The 24,420-nt window shown below is 45.0% G+C and overlaps 1 long non-coding RNA gene across 1 annotated transcript in view; it reads right to left on the reverse strand.

The window, feature by feature from the left end:
* Window positions 1-23,086, reverse strand: part of LOC147660711 (uncharacterized) — a 65,861-nt gene extending 42,775 nt beyond the window's left edge. Inside the window, exon 1 of the long non-coding RNA XR_015306200.1 lies at window positions 22,953-23,086. This is a non-coding gene — a long non-coding RNA (uncharacterized LOC147660711). The remainder of the gene's footprint in view (window positions 1-22,952) is intronic.
* Window positions 23,087-24,420: the final 1,334 nt, after the last annotated feature.

Raw genomic sequence — 24,420 nt, forward strand, 5'->3', positions numbered from 1 at the left:
TCGTTGAGGGTGTTCAAGGGAGGTGGGGGTCCTGCAGGGGGTTGGGTGGGTTGGTCTTCGGGTTGGTTGTCGAAGCTGTTGTGGATGTCTGCAATTTTGTTGTGGAAGAAAGAGGCTAGGGAGTCGCAGAGGGCTTGGGAGGGGGTGATGTCGTTGGAGTTGGCCGTGGGATTGGTAAATTCCTTGACGATATTGAATAGTTCTTTGCTGTTGTGGGCGTTGTTATCTAGTCGGTCCTTGAAAGCGGCTTTCTTGGCTTTTCGGATCAGTTGGTGGTGTGAGCGGGTAGCGTTTTTGAATGTTGCCTTGGTGCTGGCGGTTGGATCTTTTTTCCAGGCCTTCTCAAGGGAGCGGCAGAGTTTCTTGGATTTCTTGAGATCATCGTTAAACCAGGAGGCCTTCTTGCTGCCGAGTTTGTTTTGTCTTTTTTTCAGTGGTGCTAGGATGTTGGCGCTGTTGGATAACCATAGGGTGAGGTTGGAGGCGGCTTGATCGGGATTTGAGGAGTGGGCTGGGGGGCTAAGAAGAAGCGATGAGGAGATCTGGTCGATGGTGATTTTGTTCCAGTTTCTTTGCAGAGTTGGTTGGGGGTGGTTGTTGGGTTTGGGCTTGTTGTAGGTAAAGTGAACGCAGCTGTGGTCAGTCCAGAGGAGATTCGTGGTGTGACTGAAGGAGACATGATTGCTGGATGTGAAGATGGGGTCGAGTGTATGACCTGCGATGTGGGTGGGGGAAGTGACAAGTTGTTTAAGTCCGAGGTTGGCGAGGTTGTCCAAAAGGGTGGTGGAGTTGCGGTCGTTGTGCTTTTCAAGGTGAAAGTTGAGGTCTCCCAGAAGGATGTAATCTTTGGAGGGGAGCGCGTGTGGAGTGATGAAATCCGTGATGTCCTCACTAAATTGAGCGCGGGGTCCTGGAGGTCTGTAAAGGAGGGTGCCTCTGAGTGTGGTCTTGGGGTCGGTGTGGATTTGGAAGTGGAGGTGTTCGGAGTTGGCGAGATTGACGTCTGAGCTGGTTGAGATGCGGATCGATTTCTTATGGCCGGTACGGTCCTTGCGTATGATCTTATAGTCTTCAGGGATGGCAATGGTGATGTCTGGGGCGGAAGATGCGTTCATCCATGTTTCTGTTAGGAAGGCGACGTCCGGTGAGATGGTGTCTAGTAGATTCCATAGGTCAATGGCGTGCCTGTGGACCGAGCGGGTGTTGAGCAGGATGCATTGTAGGTTGTTGGGGTCGGATATCTGTGGTGTGATCGTAGCGGAGTTGCAGACGGAGCCGTAGTATTTGCAGGAGTTGCATGAGAAAGGTCCATGGGTGTGTCCAGGAACAGCTTGGAAGCAGTTGGGGGAGCGGCCGGGGTTAAGGGCTAGGAGGCTGGTGGCATCGTAAGAGATGCGGGAGGGGTGGAGGGTGTAAGGGGCAGGGGGTCTGGCGCTGGGCACGGTCCAGGCGCGGACGGGCGTAGACGGGCTTACCTTTGGCGCGCGTAAACGCTGCGCGCGGGAACAACTGTCATATATGGATAGTGGAGGGGCGAGGGCGGCTCAGCTGGGAGGCGGGGCGGGCTCACGAGGACGACAACAACAAACAAAATGGAGGCGGAGGGGGGAGCACAGCGGAGCGCTAGGGGCAAACGCGCAAACCGAGTAAAAACAACAGTAATGAATAATAAATGTGCAAATGAAGCAAAGCGGCAACCAGGCAGACAGCAGGCAATATTAATTGGCAATAGCAATAGCAATGCAGCACAACGATACCAAATGCCTTCAAGGGACACTGGGAGCGACCACTCAGCCCGAGTGAGAGGAGCGAGTCACGGCGCCTTCACGGAGGGGAGCGCTGATCTATTCAGTGGGAGGGCGGCTCAGCTGGGAGGCGGGGCGGGCTCACGAGGACGACAACAACAAACAAAATGGAGGCGGAGGGGGGAGCACAGCGGAGCGCTAGGGGCAAACGCGCAAACCGAGTAAAAACAACAGTAATGAATAATAAATGTGCAAATGAAGCAAAGCGGCAACCAGGCAGACAGCAGGCAATATTAATTGGCAATAGCAATAGCAATGCAGCACAACGATACCAAATGCCTTCAAGGGACACTGGGAGCGACCACTCAGCCCGAAATGGTTGAAGCGGAGGTGTGGCGGGGCTTCCGTGGTGATGAGGGAGCCCTGTGTGTGGAGAGAGACTGGAGCGGGAGCGCACCCCGCCGGTAAGTGCCTTGGCAAGTGAAGCAGCACCCGAGGCGAGGGGAGGGAGGCCCTGGAAGCCGCCTTGAGCCTCGCGCCCGCCCTACTGAAGTCCCGAGTGCCTGCTGATTTTAAGCACTTTTGTTTGTCACTTGCAGATTTTATCTGCTACCACTTTTTCTTGCACTTTTTGGTTTGTTGTTTTGGACACACTTTTCTTATGAACTGAATGACGACCAGTGATGAGAAAGGTGCCCAGTCTGGAGATATCATGCCAGTTGCCCCGAGGGTGGTGTTCCTGTGAGGTGTCATTCGGTTCTTCACAAATTTTTTGTGTAGAACTCTGTCTGTTTACTATTTTATGTGGTTGATACTTGGTATTGATCAAGGTCTCAGACAGCTGTCTGTTGTTTTATGCGACTGTCAAGAATCGTTGGCCAATAGACTCCCTTTATAACTTTGCAAATAACATTGGACGTATTGCAGTTAATACCCTCGAAGACAAATACGGTATACAGGGGAGAGTAACAGTGATCAGGATTATATGACTGGTCTGTTACTAAATTCACTGATATAACTTACATCCGAAGGACAGGGTTTTTTGTTGTTGACAGTTTTTGAGTGGAGGGCAACCCTGTCCGTTTATTTCCCTCTGAGCTCCTTTTTTGTGATAGCCCCTTTGAGCTGTTCGAATGTGATGTTGCCTCTAAAGTGAAGGCTATTTTCCCTGCTGGGGCTTGTGCCTAATGTCATGCCCAATGCTATACCTAAGGTTATGCTTTATACCTTGTGCCCCCTGGTTCTAGGCCTGAAGTGTATGCCTAATGCTAACTAGATACAGGCGTAATGTACATATGCTAATAGGAGTAGGCCAATAGGTTTATGCCTAATGGGAGGCTGCGGTAATGATGCCTAATGGTATTACCCAGATGTTCTAGGGTCATGCCTATTGGGAATATTATCCCTACTAATGTTGTTATGCCTCATTTGCGTTGCTCTTAAATAATGTGATGTAGGCGTCCAGTGCTGATTCCTTGCCCATATGTTCCCATGCTCATACTTTGGTGGTGATATGATGATGCAGGGATGTCGTCCTTCTAGACCTTGTGTGTAGGTCCCATGCGAGTGGTGTGCATTTACGTCTAGGGAGGAGCCTCATGATTTATGCAAATGTGTGGAGGCCCTTGCACTGATGGTCGTTGTGCATAATATGCCCCTAACGTTCACATGTTTATGCCCACAGGTGTATGCCGATTGATAATGCTTTATGTTTATGGCAATGTTGCTAAGGCTAGGCATAATGGACTTATGATAATGCTGTGGTGTTATGCTGATAATGTTTTTCCCCTAAGGCTAAAGCTGATGGACTCTACATCTATTCCTTAGACTTATCTGATTGACCCTGCCTAGTAAATAGTCCCATGTGAATTATTACCTAGTGCCAGCTGGCACAGTTTATCTGCACCTGTGATTCCCTTCTGATGTGTTCATTCTACAATACACATACTGTTTTCCACCTAACCTGGTGAGGAGTCTTTTTGTAGTGTGCCTTGTCTGTCGCCTGTGTGTGCTGCGCGGATGCTTTATACATTAGGTTTCATCCACCAGAGCGTGCCACAATCCACAGATTCATTTTGCATCTCTTTAACTACCAGGACCGCGACTACATTATGCACGTCCCCAGGTCCATGGGCCCCAGGCAAATTGCCCAAGGCTGAGTGACCATCTATCCAGACTACACTACAGAAGCACAGAGACTGAGAGGTTCATTCTTGCTGGTCAAACAGGCCTGGAATGTTCTCTTATGTACATGGCTACATTGCTCCTGGTGGACTCTGAAGCCATGTTATTTTTCACAAAACCAGCAGATGCCCAAGGCTGGCTGGAGACTAAAGAGGTGTAGCCAGCGCCTACATTCAACCGAATACAGACTAGAAACCTCCAGATCACAAAGGCATGAGCACAGGAGCAGGCCCTCCAGCGAACAGGCGGTTCAACAACGTACTGTCAACATTGGAAAATACGACATCAAAGCACGTCATGATACATGTACGTAAAATAAGGAACTCGCGTCACCACCTCAGAGATATACAGAAGGCGCTGTCACTCTCTTGAGCAGAGATACAAAGGCAAACACGTTTATCGCATTTAAGCGCAGAGAGTTTTAACTTGAAAGAAGGTTGGGCGCTTTGTCCAATCGTAATCTCAGGGATCACACCTGCGGGTTCCCAGAAGTCTTTAGGACTCAGTAGCTCTTCTTATAATGTTCATAAATAAAACTAGTCATGGGGGAAGTGGTGCCAAATAGAAAGTGGACACCTCATTGGGTCTGTCCCCTGCTACTGTGTTTCCAGTTCAAACACCTCTTAGCCAACAAAATAAAATGAAACCCGCCAGGTGTGAGTGTATTATCGCTGTGTAATTTTTAATCAGGCATGCGTAGAATTGCACAATCGTATATCCTGCGCACGCGTGGTTCGCCTCCTCGGTTTGTGAATGGCCACCAGCTTGCGAGTATATGAGCATTCACAAACTCAAATCTGACCTTTCCTCGCGCTGGAAATAGTTAATTCTACTCCAGAAAAGGCTGAAGAAGCTCTCCGTGTCTGGGAAACCTGGCGGTGGCATAGAAGGGGCATATCATGGGAAAATGGAGAAATAACATTTCCTCTACACATACTTTTACACTTTGGTCCCACTAGGTCAAGTGCTGCGAAATAAGTTGTAGAACTGGAATTGCCTCATAAAGGAGGCAATCTCAGTCATATTTCTTTCTTGTGAATTCACATCCTCGGACAAATTGCAGTAATCATTCTAAAACTCGCTGCAGGAGGCCCTTCAAAAGGTCCTTCCAATAATAGGCTGCAGATTGTTTGCTTTATCTTTATCCCCAATTTAAAGTCCACGTTTGTTGTCCATATCTGCTTCCGAGGCTCCTTTGGACAGACCGGGTGACACCATTATATTAAATGGTGTAGAGTCAGGAGGACGGCCATGTATGTTCATGCATAACATATCTCTTGCAATGGAGAATGTAAAGCATCTTGGTGCCACGTGACCTTCAAAGGAAAGTAACATCGGGCTTGCTTCCCTTACTTGGTCAAGGAATTCTGCTGTTTTTGTTGCAGTAAAGCGTACAATTAAATTGTCATCCTTCCTGGTTCGTGACAACCCAAGCAAATCTCCTCCTGTGTGCATATTGCTTACAGGTGTGCTTGTCTGTATGTGTGCACATGTGGGTGTATGTGTGTACAGGTGTGCGTGTGTGTATGTGTACACAGGTGGGTATATGTGTGTGCACAGGTGGGTGTATATGTGTGCGTGGGTGGGTGTATGTGTGTGCACAGATGGGTGTATGCGTGTACAGGTGGGTGTGTGCGTGTACAGGTGGGTGTGTGCGTGTACAGCTGGGTGTATGCGTGAGAGGGTGTATGTGTGTGCATGAGTGGGTGTATGTGTGTGCATGAGTGGGTGTGTGTGTGTGCATGATTGGGTGTGTGTGTACAGTTGGGTGTGTGTGCACAGGTGGGTGTGTGCGCGCGCAGGTGGGTGTGTGCGCGCGCAGGTTGGTGTATGTGTGCGCAGGTGGGTGTATGTGTGCGCAGGTGGGTGTATGTGTGCGCAGGTGGGTGTGTGTGCGCACGCAGGTGGGTGTATGAGTGCAACTAACAAGCATAGACAAAGCCAATAGTTCTGGCTTTCCACAGTGCTAATCTATATGTAGAAAATCTTCATATAGCAAAACAATAATCTGAATGACAGAGCACAACTCAAACACGTTATAAAAGGGACTCAAGTGGGTCCACAGCTCTGAGAACAATAGTAGCAGTAGCACAAGTCCAACTATATATGCAACATAAATATTTTATTCATAAGTCTTCTCAAATGTTGACACGTAGAGACAGAAACAAGAACAGCCGACATGTGTTTTGTCTTGGGACGACTTTTTCAAGGCTGTTTAACAGAATAATACATTTTATTCATCACTTTTTAATAGTTATTCACAAAAAATGTTTTTGTATGTAGAAAAATCAATTAAGATTCTAATAAAAACATGCCTGTAGAAGAAACAAGAAGGGATAGAAAGGAAGGTCTTAAAAGTGTTGGTTAAAAAAGGGAAACGAAGGGAAAATGTTGGGAATATCCAGTGAATCACAAAGACACCCAAGTACACAAATTGAAGCTCCAAGTGAAAGAAAGAAAAAGTCAATTAAAAGGAAAAATAGACCCAATCTCCATATAGTAAGCCAATTCCAAATCCAAGGATAATTCGTGACTGATCACTTCCAAAGTGAAAAAATTCCAGAGAGAAACATATAAGTAAATACCTAAGTTGAGAATGTTATGAATTTCATGTGAGGCGTTTCAAAGGGTATTCAGATGAGGTAGTATGGCTGCCAAGCTTGAAGATGTTCTGCAAATACGTAAAAAAATAAAATAAAGGAGAAAATCCACGCGTTATGCCTATACAATCTTCTTATATGTTTTACAACTAGCTCCTCAAAGTCCTGATTGATCTCGTCAAAACATAGATCCACATGACCTTTCATACCAGCTAAAATATATATTTACTGGAAAGGTATATATGTGATGTAGTATAGTCAAAACAATATATATATATATATATAATATATATATATATATATATATATATATATATATAATGTAACTAATGCAAGATACAATGAATGGTTTAACTCATGGGGGCTGCTTAGTAACAAGCCAAAACTTACTAAATCCAATGAAGAGTACTGGGCCCGCAGTCTAATAACCGGCAGTTAGATGGAGCATCCGAAATATGACACCCCTCACAGCGTAAGTACCAGCAGCTAAAGAGATCAGTATAGGTGATAGTAAATGTAAAGTATCAAAAGATGACTCAAATCACCTATCTCTAAAAGCCAGCTATAAAGTGACCCTAACAACCTCTCTTCCCAGCACTTACTTTAGAGAGGAGTATCTGTGGCCCAAGTAGTCGGTCAGAAATATTTTCTCTGTGTCGAGTGAACCTTCGTAGTAGTTATACGTAAGTAAAGAGTCCCGGAACGACAAGTAAGTAGAAACCAGAACATTGGTATGCAACTATTGGACAACGGGTAGTGTGCTCTTGCACTTGCCCTAATTGTCAAACATCGAAAAGCCTGAAGAAGCCATCAGATACAGGGAACACTTACTTATAAATATTCAGAACGATCTTCTACTTCAATATTGGTGAGAGCGCCATGATAGCGAGCATAAACCACTTAGTAATGGTATGGTCAGCTATAAAGTGACCCTAACAACCTCTCTTCCCAGCACTTACTTTAGAGAGGAGTATCTGTGGCCCAAGTAGTCGGTCAGAAATGTTTTCTCTGTGTCGAGTGAACCTTCGTAGTAGTTATACGTAAGTAAAGAGTCCTGGAACGACAAGTAAGTAGAAACCAGAACATTGGTATGCAACTATTGGACAACGGGTAGTGTGCTCTTGCACTTGCCCTAATCGTCAAACATCGAAAAGCCTGAAGAAGCCATCAGATACAGGGAACACTTACTTATAAATATTCAGAACGCTCTTCTACTTCAATATTGGTGAGAGCTCCATGATAGCGAGCATAAACCACTTAGTAATGGTATGGTCAGCTATAAAGTGACCCTAACAACCTCTCTTCCCAGCACTTACTTTAGAGAGGAGTATCTGTGGCCCAAGTAGTCGGTCAGAAATATTTTCTCTGTGTCGAGTGAACCTTCGTAGTAGTTATACGTAAGTAAAGAGTCCTGGAACGACAAGTAAGTAGAAACCAGAACATTGGTATGCAACTATTGGACAACGGGTAGTGTGCTCTTGCACTTGCCCTAATCGTCAAACATCGAAAAGCCTGAAGAAGCCATCAGATACAGGGAACACTTACTTATAAATATTCAGAACGATCTTCTACTTCAATATTGGTGAGAGCGCCATGATAGCGAGCATAAACCACTTAGTAATGGTATGGTCAGAAAGCCTCCGTGTGTAGGCAGCTAAACGGAAAAACATTTAAATAGGCCATTAGGTCAGCGGTAGTATCGTGCATATAGAGTGCCTTGAACGCACCAGGTTGAACAAGCAAACCAATGTTGAGACAAAACAAGAACAATACAAACTCATCATAGAAATAATAAATAGATGTTACGTCCTCTGTAGTTGTGTCCCTGCGTGGACACCGTTCTGTCATTGCTTTTTTAATGCCCATGTGCGGACACCGTACCAGCCGTGAGGTCATCAGCTGACAACTGTCCGTTGACAGTTGACAGCTGATCCCTGCACTGCATTGACAAGTTATGCTCCAGCTCCCCTGGAGCCTGTGTTAGCGATTATAAATAAAGAACTTCTTCGCTTATTATCTAGTGTGTATCGGAGTTCTTTACAAAGTGGCGACGAGCACCAACACGAGAACTCAGCAGTCAAGGAAATATAAGTAGATGTTACGTCCTCTGTAGTTGTGTCCCTGCGTGGACACCGTTCCGTCATTGCTTTTTTGCTGTCCCTGTGCGGCCACCGTACCAGCCGTGAGGTCATCAGCTGACAACTGTCCATTGATAGTTGACAGCTGATCTCTGAACTGCATTGACAAGTTACGCTCCAGCTCCCCTGGAGCCTGTGTTGGCGATTATAAATAAAGAACTTCTTCGCTTATTATCTGGTCTGTATCGGAGTTCTTTACAAAGTGGCGACGAGCACCAACACGAGAACTCAGCACTCAAGGAAATATACAAGGATACAGCCATAGAAGATACGCGATTTCAAGTACTTCGTGTCAGGTGAATTCCAAGATTTGCAAAGAATAAATTGATGTGGTTAACATGAGTGCACTTAAGGTCGGAGAACAGTCAAATATGTAATTAAGGTGAACACAGTAAACTCAAACGAGTAAAAATTCTGAAGAAAAAGAAACTTGATAAAATTTGAACATGCAGACATGAACTTTGGCTAAAATACTTACTTGGAACTTGCGATCGAAATAAGAAGTAACAAGGAAAAATTATCAGAAAAAAACGTACTACAACAAAGAAACCAAGCAAGAATTTTCAGTGAGCCACAAGCCAAACTTCATCTAGAAGTCTAAACAGCAAGTAAGCTTCGAGCAACACATTTCAAGTTATTTTTTTTTATTTGACAGTCTCTCTTCAACTTTTAATATTGCTGGAATTACATTCGGACTGGAAAATACACTTGCTGAGGTACCCAACTGCCTTAATGAACACTCACCAACTGCCGCATTGAATTATTCTTCCTACGTCATCAGTCCATCTGTGTAAACGTCAGCGACGTAGACGGACGCCTCCAACGTCAAGCGGCCATCTTTAAAGTAATAAATCAGCAGTCCAGTTTACCTGCCTTGTACATCAGCGCCATTTAAAAAAAAATAAAGAAGAAAAATAAACGCTTCTCATCCACACAGCCGGAGCGTAATTAAGAAGCATCTTACTAGCAGAAGGGATCCTAAAGGATATATAAATAAGAACTTCTTCGCCATTATCTGGTGTGTATCTGAGTTCTTTACAGTAGATCTCTGGTAGAACAGGTCACTCACCCCACCCCCATCAAGGAGCGAAAATCCTTAGTCACTTGGCAGAACTTTTTTTTTCTTTTTTATTGTCCTCATTTACTACCCAGGTTAAGCAGTTAACGTCTACCAGGGCACACCACACCATCTCAGACATCTGGGTGACAAGGCTCTAGATCAAACTAGGCAATGCCAGTAGTTGTGTCGCAGAACCCCAACCGAAATACGTGCAATAACCAAAAAAGGGTAAGCTGCTGAGCATGATGTTTAGCCCACATACAGGACGCCACCTGTTAAATCTAAACCATGGGCCAAGGCAGCGTAATCATCGGACCGGGGGAAAAAAAAAGAAGAAAAAAACCCCGCAGAGACTCTCGGAATTGGTGGCAAAGAGTCTTTCCACTTTCTGCAAATTTCTCTTCTAGCCAACAAAATAGAGTAAAACAGAAGATTTTTAGCTGGACCTAAGACTCCATTTACTAATTCAAAGATTATATGTGGTGAATTTAACATAATTGGCCGATCAAGAGAAGTTGACATAAAGCAGCTAACCGATCCCCAAAAAGATGACAAAGTTGGACAATCAAAGAACATGTCCAGATCCGAAGCCGCACTTTCTCCGCATCTCAAACAGGATACCGGTGAGCTTTGAGAGAATTTAGAGAGCCTCTGCGGTGAATAGTACGCCCTATGCAATGTAAAGAGATGGTTGCGACGTAACCAAGCTGGTTTTACAATATTCCACAGTGGTTTAAAAGAATCTAACCGAAGATTGGTAACGTCTGGGGCTAAGAAAGAACTTCCCCAAAGTTTATCGGCCAGTTGGAATTCGCCGTCCATCTCCTCCAACATTGTATGGTACCAGAAGGAGAAAGGGGCTTTTATCCAGTAGCTGGAACTCAAGCTGGTTTCCTCCACGCACTAGGGACCTACTATTAGTTACGGTCTGTGCCTGACCCCAGCTAGTCATCTGCAGGTATTTAAACTTTGAAAGATCTAATCCAGTCCTATCCCCAATAGAATTCCTTCACAAAATAGATCACCCCATTCTTTAAGCCCTGCCTCCCTCAAAGGTAAAGCAAGGCTATCCTTCAGCCAAGCCGGGGTCACTGGTGAATCCCAAAGAGGTGCTTTACTAGAAAAATAGCACAGTGACACCGAACTACGAAGTTTAAACCAAGTTTTAGCCATCCCTTGTAGGACTTTTAGTTTTACTTTTTTAAAGAATTTGGGGTCCCCAAATTTAAACAAAAACCTTCCAAAGAGAGTCTCGCTCCACTCAGCATGGCTCTAAACATGCAACCTATCCCACTACTGGTAGGCATCTTCAAAAGCATACGGGAATGAGTAAGTTGAAATGCCCATGCATACATTTGAAGATCAGGTGCTGCTAAGCCTCCCTTTTCCCTACGCCACCTCAGTTTTTTCCAGGCAATCCTGGGTGTCTGTTGTTCCAAAATAAATGAATTGATGTCGCTCTGCAGCTTTGATAGAAGTGAGGGTTCAAAATATAAAGGAATAGTGTAAACAAAAAGGTGACCTTTGGCAAAATGGACATCTTAACGAGGTTAATTTTCCCCAGCATGGGCAGAGGTAAGGAAGACCATGTTTTCAATAATTTCCTACAGTCCCTAGCTAGTGTTAGGAAATTTGATTCCACGATTTTATTGATGTCCTGTACGATGGTGATCCCCAGGTATCGCATTTTAGGAATGGTCTGCACACTCCCGTCCCCACAGTTCCAGGCCATAATCTCCGTTTTCGAAGCATTAATCTTGTATCCGGAGATTTCTCCCAAGTCATGACCGGGTTTAATCACCGAGGGGAGGGCCAAAGCCAGCTCTGATGAAAAGATCATTATATTGTCGGCGTACAGGGCTACTTTTTTTTCCCACTCTCCATATTTGAACGACTTGATGTTCATGTCGTCTCCGAGTTTTTGTGCAAAAGGTTTGTTAGAAACGGGACCCTGGCCGGCCAAGACTCGCGTCGAGGTCAGTCAGGGATCGCCATTTCTAAGGGTCAGGGCAAGGGAGTCACACACCAAGGCAACCCCCACTCGCCCTCTAGGTAACGTGGCGCGAGCAGTCAAGGCTAAACCTGGAGGCGATGTAAGTTAAGTATTTGCGCACGCACCCCAGCAACAACAACCAAAGGCCCACCACAAAGGAAAACTCCACACAAGGTTATGTAAAAATAGCCTTTGTATTATAATAAATATACATCAGATAAAACACACATCTTGTTACACTGTGCCAACAGGCACGGGCGGAATTTACAAGGGATATTTGTACAGGACAGGGCCACTTGGACCACTGTCAGGGGTATCAACACTTTAAGAAGCAATACTTTCAGCAATAGCACTTTAGAAAGTAAAATCAGTGTAGCACACAATATAAAAGTAGAGCATACAACCAGTAATCACTGGTAACAGGACCTCACTAGCACCACCTGTACTAGGGAGAAAACAACCACCTACATGTCACACTACCTGTAGGGGTGTGAAAGCAAAACACATGATGCAGTAACATTCAGAGGTGTAAAATCAATAACAATTGCGCCAAATTCACAAGTCACCACCTGTGACTGTCCCGGTGTCCCAATGTCAGGGCCTAAACGTGGCAGTTGCCCACAAAGTGCTGGGCAACTGGAGCAGGGAAAGTTAGGGCAACGTTGGAGCCTCTCTGGGCTCAAAGAACCACCACTGTGGCACTGGGGAGCCTCTCAGGGCTCTTACACAGGTAAGGGGGCTGCTGAGCCTCTCAGGGCTCCAGCAACAAAAGGTGCAGCCTCGCTGGGCTGTGGGGTCCCTCTCTCTGGGGACCCAAAGGGATGATGCTTGCCAGGAGCCTCGCTGGGCTCTAACTCAACTGGTGCCCCCGGGGCACCTCGTGGCTCAAGAGGAATGCTCCCACTCGTTGGAGCCTCTCTTAGGCTCGGGAAGCGGTGCCGGCAATCGAGCCTCGCAAGGCTCGCCAACAGGAAATGCCCCCAGAGCCTCTCTCAGGCTCTAAACACGTGGGCGCGAGGTCGCGCTGCCGAGGGGGCAGGGGGGGGCGGACACCGACAATGTGTCCCGGCGCCCCTCCCTCCAGAACGGCCACACTCACCGGCTGGTCTCCAGCGGAGGCGGGTCTCTCCCGCTGGTCCCGGGGCTCTCCTCTCCACTCGGGGAGCCTCTGGGATCCGGCCGGCAGCTTCTCTCTTCCCGGCCCAGCTTCAGAGGCGGGACTTCCGGTCGGCCTCTCCTGGGCCGCGCTAGGATTGGGCGGACCCCAAACCACTTCCGGGTCGCCGCGGGCAGCGCGGCGGCTCGCTTTTAGGCAGGCAGGCGGCTTCCCAGGTGATCCGAGGAGTGGGCTCCCTCGTGATCCACATAAATCACGGGCAAACAAAGCGGCAAGGAGCGGGGTGGCACCCGCGCCGCCAAAGCAAATATAAAGTGGAGAAGTGTGGCTCACTGGTTAGAGCAGGCAGACCCTGAAGCAGAGGTCAGACCCGGGACCAGGGTTCGATTCCCGACGCGGCAGGGTGTTGAGCTCAAATGTCCACGGACTCGATAATTCTCGCTTCGGTGCCTGACCTAATCATGGGTTCACACTATGCAACTCTGGGCATTAAGCTTGCTTAATCTCCACAACGGCCCCCCGCGGCGGGATGCCTGGCTTTCACCTTGGGGATGCCCTATAGGGGCTATCTCACAGGGAAAAACCAGGACGGGTTCCCAAGGCAAGCGCGGAGATACCCCTTCGGGGGTTGATTCTGGCGCTATATAAGAAATGCAATAATAATAATAATAAAGTGAGGTAGGCACTCGCTGGGCACCGCAATTTCGGGCTGATGCCGGGTGGGCACCGGCTGGCTCTCAAAGCGCTAGCCGCGCTAGCCTCTAAGAAAAGGCGCTCCCAAGCGCCACCGGGCCAAATGCAGCGCTCTCAAGCGCTAGACAAGGGATTCCAGCGCTCCGAGCGCTGAAGGGCAGAGAGCAGCGCTCTCAGGCTGCAGGCAAGAAGTCCTCAGTGCTCCCCAGCACTGGAGGACAGGACAGGGCTCCAGCAGGGCTGGAGGCAGGCAGGGGGGCAAGGCTGGGCCAGAGCCAGCACCCTGGGTCTCCAGGCAGGGAGACTCCCCAAGTGGCGGTCCTCCTGGCCCCAGCAGCAGCAAAAGCCCCCTCTGGCAGGATCCAAAAGTAGAACATTTTCAGTGGGGACACAGCCCCTTCTTATACTGACAAATCCTTTGTTTCAGGGTGCAGGGAAAACCAGTCGCAGCAGGTTCTGGAGCACTCTTGATGGCCCAACCACCCATTCCTTTTACTGGGGAGGCTAGGGTCATTAGACACACCACAGGGGGGCGGAGCCAGCATTGTGTGGGGAAAACCCAGCCCATCCAGGACACAGGTACACTCCTCCCACACATCACTCATGCTAATCTCCCACTCACCACCGGGCAGACCCATCCAGACTTCCTGGAGCCTGGCATGCCAGCCAGCTCCAGCCAATCACGCTCCAGCACCCTCACTGCACACATATCTCAATGTCCAGAAGTAGCACTTCCCAACTAGACACACACATGCCGCAGACACCATCTTGCAGCATTCACTCTCACGAGTTTATACATACTAAACTCGAGCCTGCACTCCCCACGCATCAGGAACTACCAGGGACACACACATTCCCCATGCATTCCTATGGGAGGGCAGGCCAGCCATACTACACGCACGCACTTTCACTCTGGGACTCAGGGGAAAGTGCGCAGAGACCCAAAAATCACTGACACAGGGTCACACATAAGGCAAAAAGTCTAGGGGTGAACCTGCCCTAAGGGCCAAGTCCAACAAGGTTCAATATATAAATCAAAAAGGAGAGGGGATAGTGGACATCCATGACGCGTTCCCCGCAAGATATTAAACGGGTCAGACACAGCTCCATTAACCAAAAGGCACGCCAATGGGTTTTGCTAGAGCAGACTTACCATGCGCCTAAACCTATCCCTGATGTTGAATTTATCTAAGACCCCCGACAGGTGTGGCCAATTCACCCTGTTGAAGGCCTTAGTAGCATCAAGTGTGAAAACAGCCAAAGGAATAGAACATGTGGATGCTACATCAATAGCACCTATCAGATCAAACGTTAACGGATTATTTACACACATCAAAGAGTTCCTGGAACGTTGGTCGATGATATCGAACCGATGTTCCAGGGACTACATGATGTTGATAGTAGAAACATCAAAAGGAATGCTACAAGAGTTGGCTAAAGAAATAGCAGAACTAGAAGAGAAGATAAAAAAATCTGGAATAGTAGAAGATGTAAAGAAAACACTCGATGATATAGAAAAAGATCTGAATTCCCTGTTGGTCCTGATGAAGGATGTCTCCCGCCACTGCCCCCAATCTATTAGCCATCATAGAGGCAAAGATTTTATAATCGACATTTAATATCGAAATTGGTCTATATGACCCACAATTTGATGCCAGTTTACCAGGCTTTAGTATAAGCGTTATCGAGACTTTATCCCATGAAGCTGGAGGTGGCATGCCATCTTGGAGAATCTGGTTAAATAATGTGGTTAAACTAGGGACAAGGACCTATTCTAAGGACTTATAAATCTCAGCAGGCAGGCCATCCGGGCATGCCGATTTCCCCTTCTTAATAACCTTAATAGCCATTCTCACCTCTTCTTGTGTGATAATACGATCTAACCAGTCCTGCTGATTCAAGGTTAATGAGGGAAGTTGAATATCGCTCAGCCAGCCTTCAATAAGATTCGGCAATTTGACTTTGCTCTCCCTATAGATTTCTTGGAAGAACATTCTAAAAAGCCTCCGGATATCCTCATCAGATGTATATTCCACATTATCCTGGATAATCGAACTGATGTTGTTCCGAACTTGATCAGCTTTTGACACTGTTAATCACAACACCCTCCTTAACATTCTCCGACAGAGAATGGGCGTGGAAGGCACAGTACTCAAATGGTTTTCCTCTTTCCTCTCGGACAGATCGAAATGATCAAGACTGTGAACAGTCTGTTGATTTCACTGGTGGTTGGTCAAGGCGTCCCTCAAGGTTCTATCCTTGCTCCCGCTCTGTTCAATCTCTACCTGGAACCATTAGGGAACCTTCTAAGCAAATCGGGAATCCTCTACCATCTTTATGCGGATAACACCCAAATCTACCTCAAGTTGTCTTCCCCTCATGATCTCTCACTACTCACTACTCAGCTCTACTCTCAACGCTATTCACAACTGGATGTTAGCTCACCAACTCATTCTCAATCCCTCCAAAACGGAATTCCTCCTCTTATCTAGCTCTCTCTCTCCGCCTCCTGTTCAATCCTGGATGGATGGATCAATCGAATCTACTCAACATTAAACCCATCATTGTGGACTGCGCTAAATCCTAAGGATGCGCTCAGTTTATCTAGGTATATTAGATTTGGTACATGTACACTGATATATAAAGAATTGAATGGATGGTGGGTACCTGACTGTTGGCTGAGTTGGTGACTGTATATGCCGTTATAGTTCGAGTCCAATTACGTTAAAAGCGCTTCTTTTTTGAGATGTTTACCGAATAGAAATTCTGTAAGAAATGTATATACACGTTTGATCTCTTAACTGTTATAACATTCTCTTTTTGTCTCTAACCTGATGTATAGTTCGAGAAATAATTTACCTGTATCTAGGATACTTCTTCCAAGATATTTATTGTCTGGTGAAAACTATCTCTCCTTATGTTATTTGCATTGAATGCCGGCTCGTGTTCTTATTTTTTGGATACTGCTGGCTGTAACGATAGAGGGAATGGCATATAAACTCTTTTATCTAATTAAGCTAGAGCCTTATTATTAAATATCGTCCCTCCCTTTAGATCTTGCCGTGGCACATACCTTCAGTTGTTGAAAATGCGCTTTAACTGGGGTTCTTCCTATCGATGCAGCGGTTATTTACCGCGTGTGTCATAGCTTTCTGTTTATATCTTCGCTAGTTTGGCGCCAACGCTAGTCCGGCGGAGTGTGGCTTGCAAAGTCTCGTGTGATTTTCGAGTGGCTGGAAGACCTATCTGTTTGTGTAAGCGGATCCGCCACCTTGAGATGGTAAATACAGATTCAGGTGCCGCTTTAGTTTACATTATGAAGTCACAGAGGGTAGATCTACGTACTCTAACCTTGCCCGTTGTCGCTGGATATATTTATTTATTTTACACTTTCTTGAGTACGTGTTCTCGTTCTGGTATTTTAAGCCTCTTTGTTATGGAGCCCGTTGTGTGATTCTATAGCCGGACTTTTACGATCTTGCGTAATCTATACTGGTTGGCCCGAGATCTCGTGTTTTTATTCTGGTGCTTTAAACCTCTTTATTATGGAGCCAGTTGTATGGTTATATAGCCAGACTTTTTCGATCTTGCGCAATCTAAACTGGTTGGCCTGAGATCTAGGCAATAGTAGTTAATTAGATCAGCCATGTTGCAGTGGTGTGTGAGGACTCGTATTTGGATACCGATGCATTGTAGATTTAGGGAAGGAGAGGCTTTCTAGACTTGGAAATTATAATGTATGTTTATGTTTATCATTTATAAAGCGCGGCTTATACCGAGGGCGTCTTGGCGCTTATCATGTTATAGAAGACCTTACTCCATGATGACTAAGGATTATTCTGGATATTTATCTATCTACATGTTATTAAGTGATAATAATTATTGGATCTCGTTGGAGTTCTTATCCAGAAATAATCGGTATGCTACCATCTGCAAGCAATGGTCAGATAAAACATATCATATGTATTGTATTTGTATTTGACTTGACTTTTTCTCTCATTCAGTTTCCTGCAAGTAACACCCATTTTTTTGGTCTATTTTTTCAACGTGTCAGGTTAAAGAATAGCTTGTTCCCAAGGAATTTCTGCATTTAGACCATCGGTTGCAGTACCCAATAAAAATATCCAGTAGACTTCTCTCATTTTGCGTATCTTGTCTGGTTCTAAGCCTACTCTTGGATGTATCCTTTCAAGGATATACCATGACATATCCTCTGGTGTGTGATTGTGTTCGACGTAATGGCATACCATGGGTGCTGTTAACTTCTTTGTTCTTATTGCCGATCTGTGTTCTGTTAGCCTGATATTGAAGGTTCTGCCTGTTTGTCCTACATAACCCTTATCACAGGGACAAATTATCAAATAAATTACATTTGCAGTTCTACAATTGTTGAGGTCTGATGGTTTAATTAGTTGTTTATTGAAAGTTAAACTTTCTCCCTCTATTGCTGACTTACAAGATTTGCAATTAGAACATTTGTAGTTTCCAACTACTGGCTTCATATTTGTTATAGATCTTTGTGTGGTACAACTTTTTGCTGTCATTCTTGATCTCACTATATGGTCTTTCAATGTTTTATTTCTTTTGTACGCAAAGATGGGTTTGGGTAACTGGTCTGGCTTGGGACCATTGACATTTAGAACGTGCCAATTGGCACATACCGTTTGTCTTATTCGTTCATTTATACTTGAATGTTTCGTGACAAATACCAATTGGGAAATGTTCTTGTTTGTTTTTGGTTGTAGCAAGCTTTGTCTATCATAAAAACGGGCCCGTTTGAATGAGTCTCTTATAATTTTCTTCGGATATCCTCTGGTTAAGAACTTCTCTTTCATCATTTCGGCTTTGGCATCGTAATCTTGTATGTTTGTACAGTTGCGCCTCAGCCTTAGAAATTCTCCGAATGGTACACTGTTTTTTTGGGTGGCTGGATGGAAACTATCGTAGTGGAGGAGTGTGTTTTTGGCAGTTGGTTTGACAAATAAATCTACAATTAGTGACCCTTCTTGATGTTTTATCATCACATCTAAGTAGTTTACTTGTTCTCTGTCTATGTGGTGTGTGAACCTGATGTTGTTGTCACATGAGTCTATCCATAGTAGGAACTGTTGTAGCATGTCTTCATTATCCTTCCAAATAAAAAAACGTCATCTATGTATCTTGCCCAATTTGTCACTGACTCAAAAAAGGGTTCCACCTCATTAAAGATAAATTGGGATTCAAAGTAGGCCATATAAATGTTGGCAATTGTGGGAGCACAGGAAGCACCCATACTGACTCCTTGTTGTTGCTTGTATAGTTTACCATTAAATTCAAAGACATTATCATTTAGGACTAATTCGAGGCATTCTAGCACAAATACACTTGGACATTGGATGCTATATTTTTGTATGAACCAATGTGTGGCATGTAATGCTCCTAAGATTGGTATGTTACTATACAGTGCCACAATATCCATTGTGACTAGGATGTGTGCCGTATTACAATACCGTACATTTTCTACTAGGTTAATGATCTGCCTGGTATCTTGAACATGTCCTGGGATGTTAGCTACATGTGGGCAGAGGATGGTGTCTATATATTTGGCCAGAGGTTCTGTTATTGAGCCTATGGTTGTGACAATTGGTCTCATGGGTGGGTCCTGCGTGTTTTTGTGTATCTTGGGGATACCGTAGATACTTGCTAATCTTGGATTCTCCACTGTTAGATATTCACATTCTTTTTTGCAAATCTCACCCTTTCTTAGCGCTTTAGTTGTAAGTTTTTTGATTTTATATGCGGTTTCACTGGTAGGATCTTTTGTGATGGGATTATAGAAACGTGGGTCACTTAACATTTCTTCCATTTTTGATATGTATTGTGTCGTTTCATAGACCACAATACCTCCTCCCTTGTCACATGCCTTTATGATGATATTGTCATTCTGCTTAATCTCATTCATGGCTGTATATTGAGCAGCTGTCAGATTGAACTGTGGTTTTGGGACGTATTTGGAAATGTTGGTAAATTTTTCCATCATAATTTGTTCAAAAATTGCTACTTGCGGTGGCACTTGTTCTAGAGTTGGAGTGAACACAGATTTAGGTTTTAGACCTGATAAGTTTCCTGATTCTGTATCTTGATCTCTATTCTGAAAAAAGAATTTCAGTCTGATTTTTCTAAGAAAAGTCTGTAGGTCTCTGAACAGATCAAACTTGTTTAGCCCTGAGTGAGGAGCAAATGAGAGACCTTTGAACAGAACAGTGATGGTATCTGTTGATAAAATATGGGAACTTAAATTGAATATGGGTAGCTGTTCTAATTCCTCCAGTAACGGTTGTTCCTGGTCTCTAAGTATTGATCGTAGCCCATCTCTTGATGTACTGGGTATTGGTACTCTTGTTGTGGGGCACTCTGAAACCTTTGATGGTACTGGGGTCTCCAATTCGTACGTCTCGGTGGGCATTGACCTAAAAAAGGACGTCTGCCTTGATATCTTGGATTTGATCTGCCTCGTTGGTAACCACCCTCATATGAGGCTCCATCATTATCTGAGCCTGAAGATTCTGAGAAGGTGTAAGGCTTTTTCCCATACCTGTTCTGCCTGTAGCCCCAAGAATCCGCTCCATCACTATTGTTGGTATAATAATTGTCTGACAAGTATGGATATACAAGTTCTTTACTAAACAGTTTGATATCTTTTTGTAATTTCTCTGTTTTTCTTTTTATCAGATAGTCTGCATAGGAATTCAGATCTCTTTCTATATCATCGAGTGTTTTCTTTACATCTTCTACTATTCCAGATTTTTTTATCTTCTCTTCTAGTTCTGCTATTTCTTTAGCCAACTCTTGTAGCATTCCTTTTGATGTTTCTACTATCAACATCATGTAGTCCCTGGAACATCGGTTCGATATCATCGACCAACGTTCCAGGAACTCTTTGATGTGTGTAAATAATCCTGGGATGTTACGAATTCTAAGTCCCTGTGGTATCATTCCAGCCTTTAGGTATTGGAGCATAAAATGTCCATGTTGTTCTATTCTTTTCAATTTTTTTCTTAAATTCAACAGTGTGTTCACATCTTTATTTTTGTCTTGACCTGCTGCAGAATTTTCTCCAAAGGAGACAGAGCTTCCTACCATACTGGCATACTGATCATCGGTAAATCCGAATGCTGGTAATTTAGACATATCTATAATGTATGTAGTTGACTCAATAAGGAGAAGGGCCTTTGTTTTTTGTCGAGCAAGATGATACGTGTAACTACCTTACCGGAGTGCCAACCTCCAGAATAGGGAGACCAGTTGAATAGATTGATTAAGATAGACAATTGTCTATATGTTTGATATAGTTTAAGCACCCCTCACGGTCCTGCCGCGAAAATATTTATTTTGGAAGATTGGGGCCCCTGCCTAAAGTGATGAACCCTAGCAAGGAAAATGACTTTTTTTAGAAAAAAACATTCAGGTTATTAATTTTAATATTTTATGAGTTATCTAGATGCTGATTTGGATCAAGAAATTCTATTAAATCATCATTTGTTGAAAACTATTTATTTATATCTCATCTTTTTGATTTTTTTCTCTTATTCTCATATCATTTCTATTGTTTATATACATATATAGACACTTTTTTTGTGGGTTTTTTCTGTACACATATTTTTACACATAATACATTATAGTTACTGTACAATAGAAAAATGTTTTTAAAAACTTTCAACAATACGCAGAAATTATTCCTTTCAACGCGTTTCGGCGCTTCGCCTTCTTCAGGAATTCTGCATTGTTTCTTTATATGATTCAATGGTGCTATGGTGATAAAGAGACAATGTTTTAGTATTCACCCTTGTTGCAGCAATTCAATATTTTCAACATCTAGACATCTACTTCCATTTTACTTAATCGTATTTTATTACGTCTCTTATATTTTCTGGCTCTCCCTACTACCATTAGTCGGCTCTACACGGCATGGGGTTACTATATCTGTCCTTATCTCTGTCTATTTACAAAAGGCTGTACATTTATGTACACAATTAAAAACATCTCATTTATATTTTGCACTTATTACATTCAGTATATTTTTGCACTTTATACATTCCAATAACCATAGTCTGAATTGCTTGCAGATTGTAGTTCATTTGTCATAGGTTACTTAACGGGGGACTGACTTTCAGGAAAAACGGGTCTGAAAAGATGGCGATTCTGCGCAAATACTATTGGCTAATTTAAAAAGAAGCGCTTTTAACGTAATTGGACTCGAACTATAACGGCACCAACTCAGCCAACAGTCAGGTACCCACCATCCATTCAATTCTTTATATATCAGTGTACATGTACCAAATCTAATATACCTAGATAAACTGAGCGCATCCTTTATTTATAGGAAACAAACTGACCTACCACTACGTGCAAGACCAAGCAACAGGTCAAGTTTATACGTCTTCCAGCCTATATAGCTCAGGTATGAAAAGGGCTAAACCTTAATATGCAACTGGTATGATAAGATTACAGGACCCTAATTCGATGCAATCAGTTAGACTTAAAAGTAAGAAGGCAAGACTAAATTAGCCAATAGTATTTGCGCAGAATCGCCATCTTGTATTGTCATGTTTAGTCAGTCTTAAGTATATGTATGTTTATTTAATTCATTGCAATTAACTTCACCCAGGACGATTAAGTTACCTGTATTTAATTTATTTACACAACTAACTCAATTCAATCAGTATAACAAACTCCTTTGGCGGCAACTTTACCCATTTCATTACGTTTTACCCAAGCCCCCAAAGGCTTACTGGGTTGCTCACTTTATTTACTATAAGCTTTGATTCTATGGCATGCTATTTTTGTTTGTTCCATTCCTGTAACAGTTCTCTCATGTAACGTAACTAGTTCTATTGTACAGAGCTTTGACACCTTCGGGTAAAGTCCGCGCTTTATAAAAATGCATTAACCCTTTCCGTGCTCGTGACGGAACCACTCCGTAACGAGCTACGGACACGCTGTGCTGGTGACGGAATGGTTCCGTCACGGCCCGGCCGTCGCGCCTGCGCGGCGCTTTCTATGGAGCGGGCGGGGCCTTGACGGAACCACTCTGTCACAAGCACAGCGCGTCCGTGGCTCGTGACGGAGTGGTTCCGTCATGAGCATGGCGGCGCTGCGCGGCTCCCCCCTCCTCCCTAGCGCCGCGGCTAAGTGGTTAAATAAATAAAATAACAAATAAAAACAAACACCAGTAATCAGACATCAGGGACATCATCTGGTATTCCACAAACACACACACGGTGAATGGGATTATATGGAATTTTTTGACTATGGCGATGACGTTCATTGTCTCTATTTTGTTCTTTATAAATAACACAAAAAAAACAACAAAAAACATAAGATCCAATAAAAATATTATTAAACACACACACACATGGTTGGGCGCTTTGCGGACACCTCACCTCTCCTTATGCACCGGTCAGTGGGGGCTGCAGGGCCTGGGGTAGAGGGGGCACACCCAGGGCCCGGCCTACCCGAGTCCGACACCGAGGGCCCGGCTGCCTGTGAGGAGTGGGGCCCGGTGTGTTATTCTCCCCGAACGAACAGAACATGGCGTCTCACAGTTGCGCAGGCGCAGCACCGCGCGTCACAGCTGCGCATGTGCGGAGCAAAGACACTCCTCCCTATCGCAGAACAATTAAAAAGTGTTGGGCCCTTACACTGACTGCAGACTGTGAACAGCCCTGGATAGAGGACGCTCAGCGTCACTGCGCATGCGCAGAGGAGAGACACTCTCCCCCATAGAGGAGCCGAACCGAGGAGCTTTGCACTTCAATACATCTCAGCGCGTGCTGTATCTCATTCATTGTGTCCCCGCGCGGACACTTATTCTTGTGCTTCTTTATGTCTCTGCTCGGACCCCGTCCCACCTGCACGGGCCCTGAGGTGCAACTCTTTACTGCGCTCTGTGCTGTCGGGCCTATGCTGCGCTCCGTGCTGCGCTCCGTGCTTTCGGGCCTGTGCTGCGCTCCGTGCTGTGCTCCGTGCTGTCGGGGCCTGTGCTGTGAACTAAATAAAGGAATATTTCGCAAAGACTTCTGGTGTTCGATTGTGAACAGAGTTCTCTGTCCTCAGCGCATGCGCAGTTGTTCATCCAGACCTTTCTGAACGCGCGCTCCACGGCGGGAGGCAGTGTCCGTCCTCAACGCATGCGCTTCTGTCCTCAGCGCATGCGCAGTTGTCCATCCAAGACCTAAGACTTTCCTGAACTCGCGCTCCGCGGCGGGAGGCAGTGTCCGTCCTCAGCGCATGCGCAGTTGTTCATCCGAGGCCCTCTTTTACCCCGACCCACAGCAGGGCCCACAGCACCCACATGAAAACCCAGGTGAGGTCAAGAGATACAAAGATTGTCTGGTGCTGGGAGGGTCTCGAGCCTGCAGCTGTCCGGGATTCATACGTTGTTGTTGTTGTTGCATCGATCGATGATTATTTTGTATCAACAATGCTCGTTGGCCCTCAGTGGTGGAGTTGGGTCACTCTTTTGAAGGCCTCAGCAAACGGTGACATTTTGTCTGTGTGATGAGAAGATCGACTTGAATTCCGTTTTTGGCTTTCACCAGAGTAAAGGGGGACAGCCCCGCCAACTGAAAGTGAAAGAACACACTCACAGTCTGCACCGACTGCGCCTCATTATACCTGGGCTTGCACAGCATCATCTGATGTGGCTAAAACTCCCCCAAATATGTCTCAACCTCACTAGGGCCTCAGTAACCAGGTAGCAGTCAGCCGATGCCCATCAGGTAAACAAGCATTGGCATCGCCAGTATGTCTCGCCTCTGGGACCTTATAAGTGTTTAGTTATCCAGCACAATATCCTTGGTGCAACAACATCAACTGTTGCATGGCTAAACACTTATAAGGTCCCAAAGG

Source organism: Lissotriton vulgaris, unplaced genomic scaffold (assembly GCF_964263255.1).
Source record: "Lissotriton vulgaris unplaced genomic scaffold, aLisVul1.2 SCAFFOLD_2167, whole genome shotgun sequence".
NCBI lineage: Eukaryota > Metazoa > Chordata > Amphibia > Caudata > Salamandridae > Lissotriton > Lissotriton vulgaris.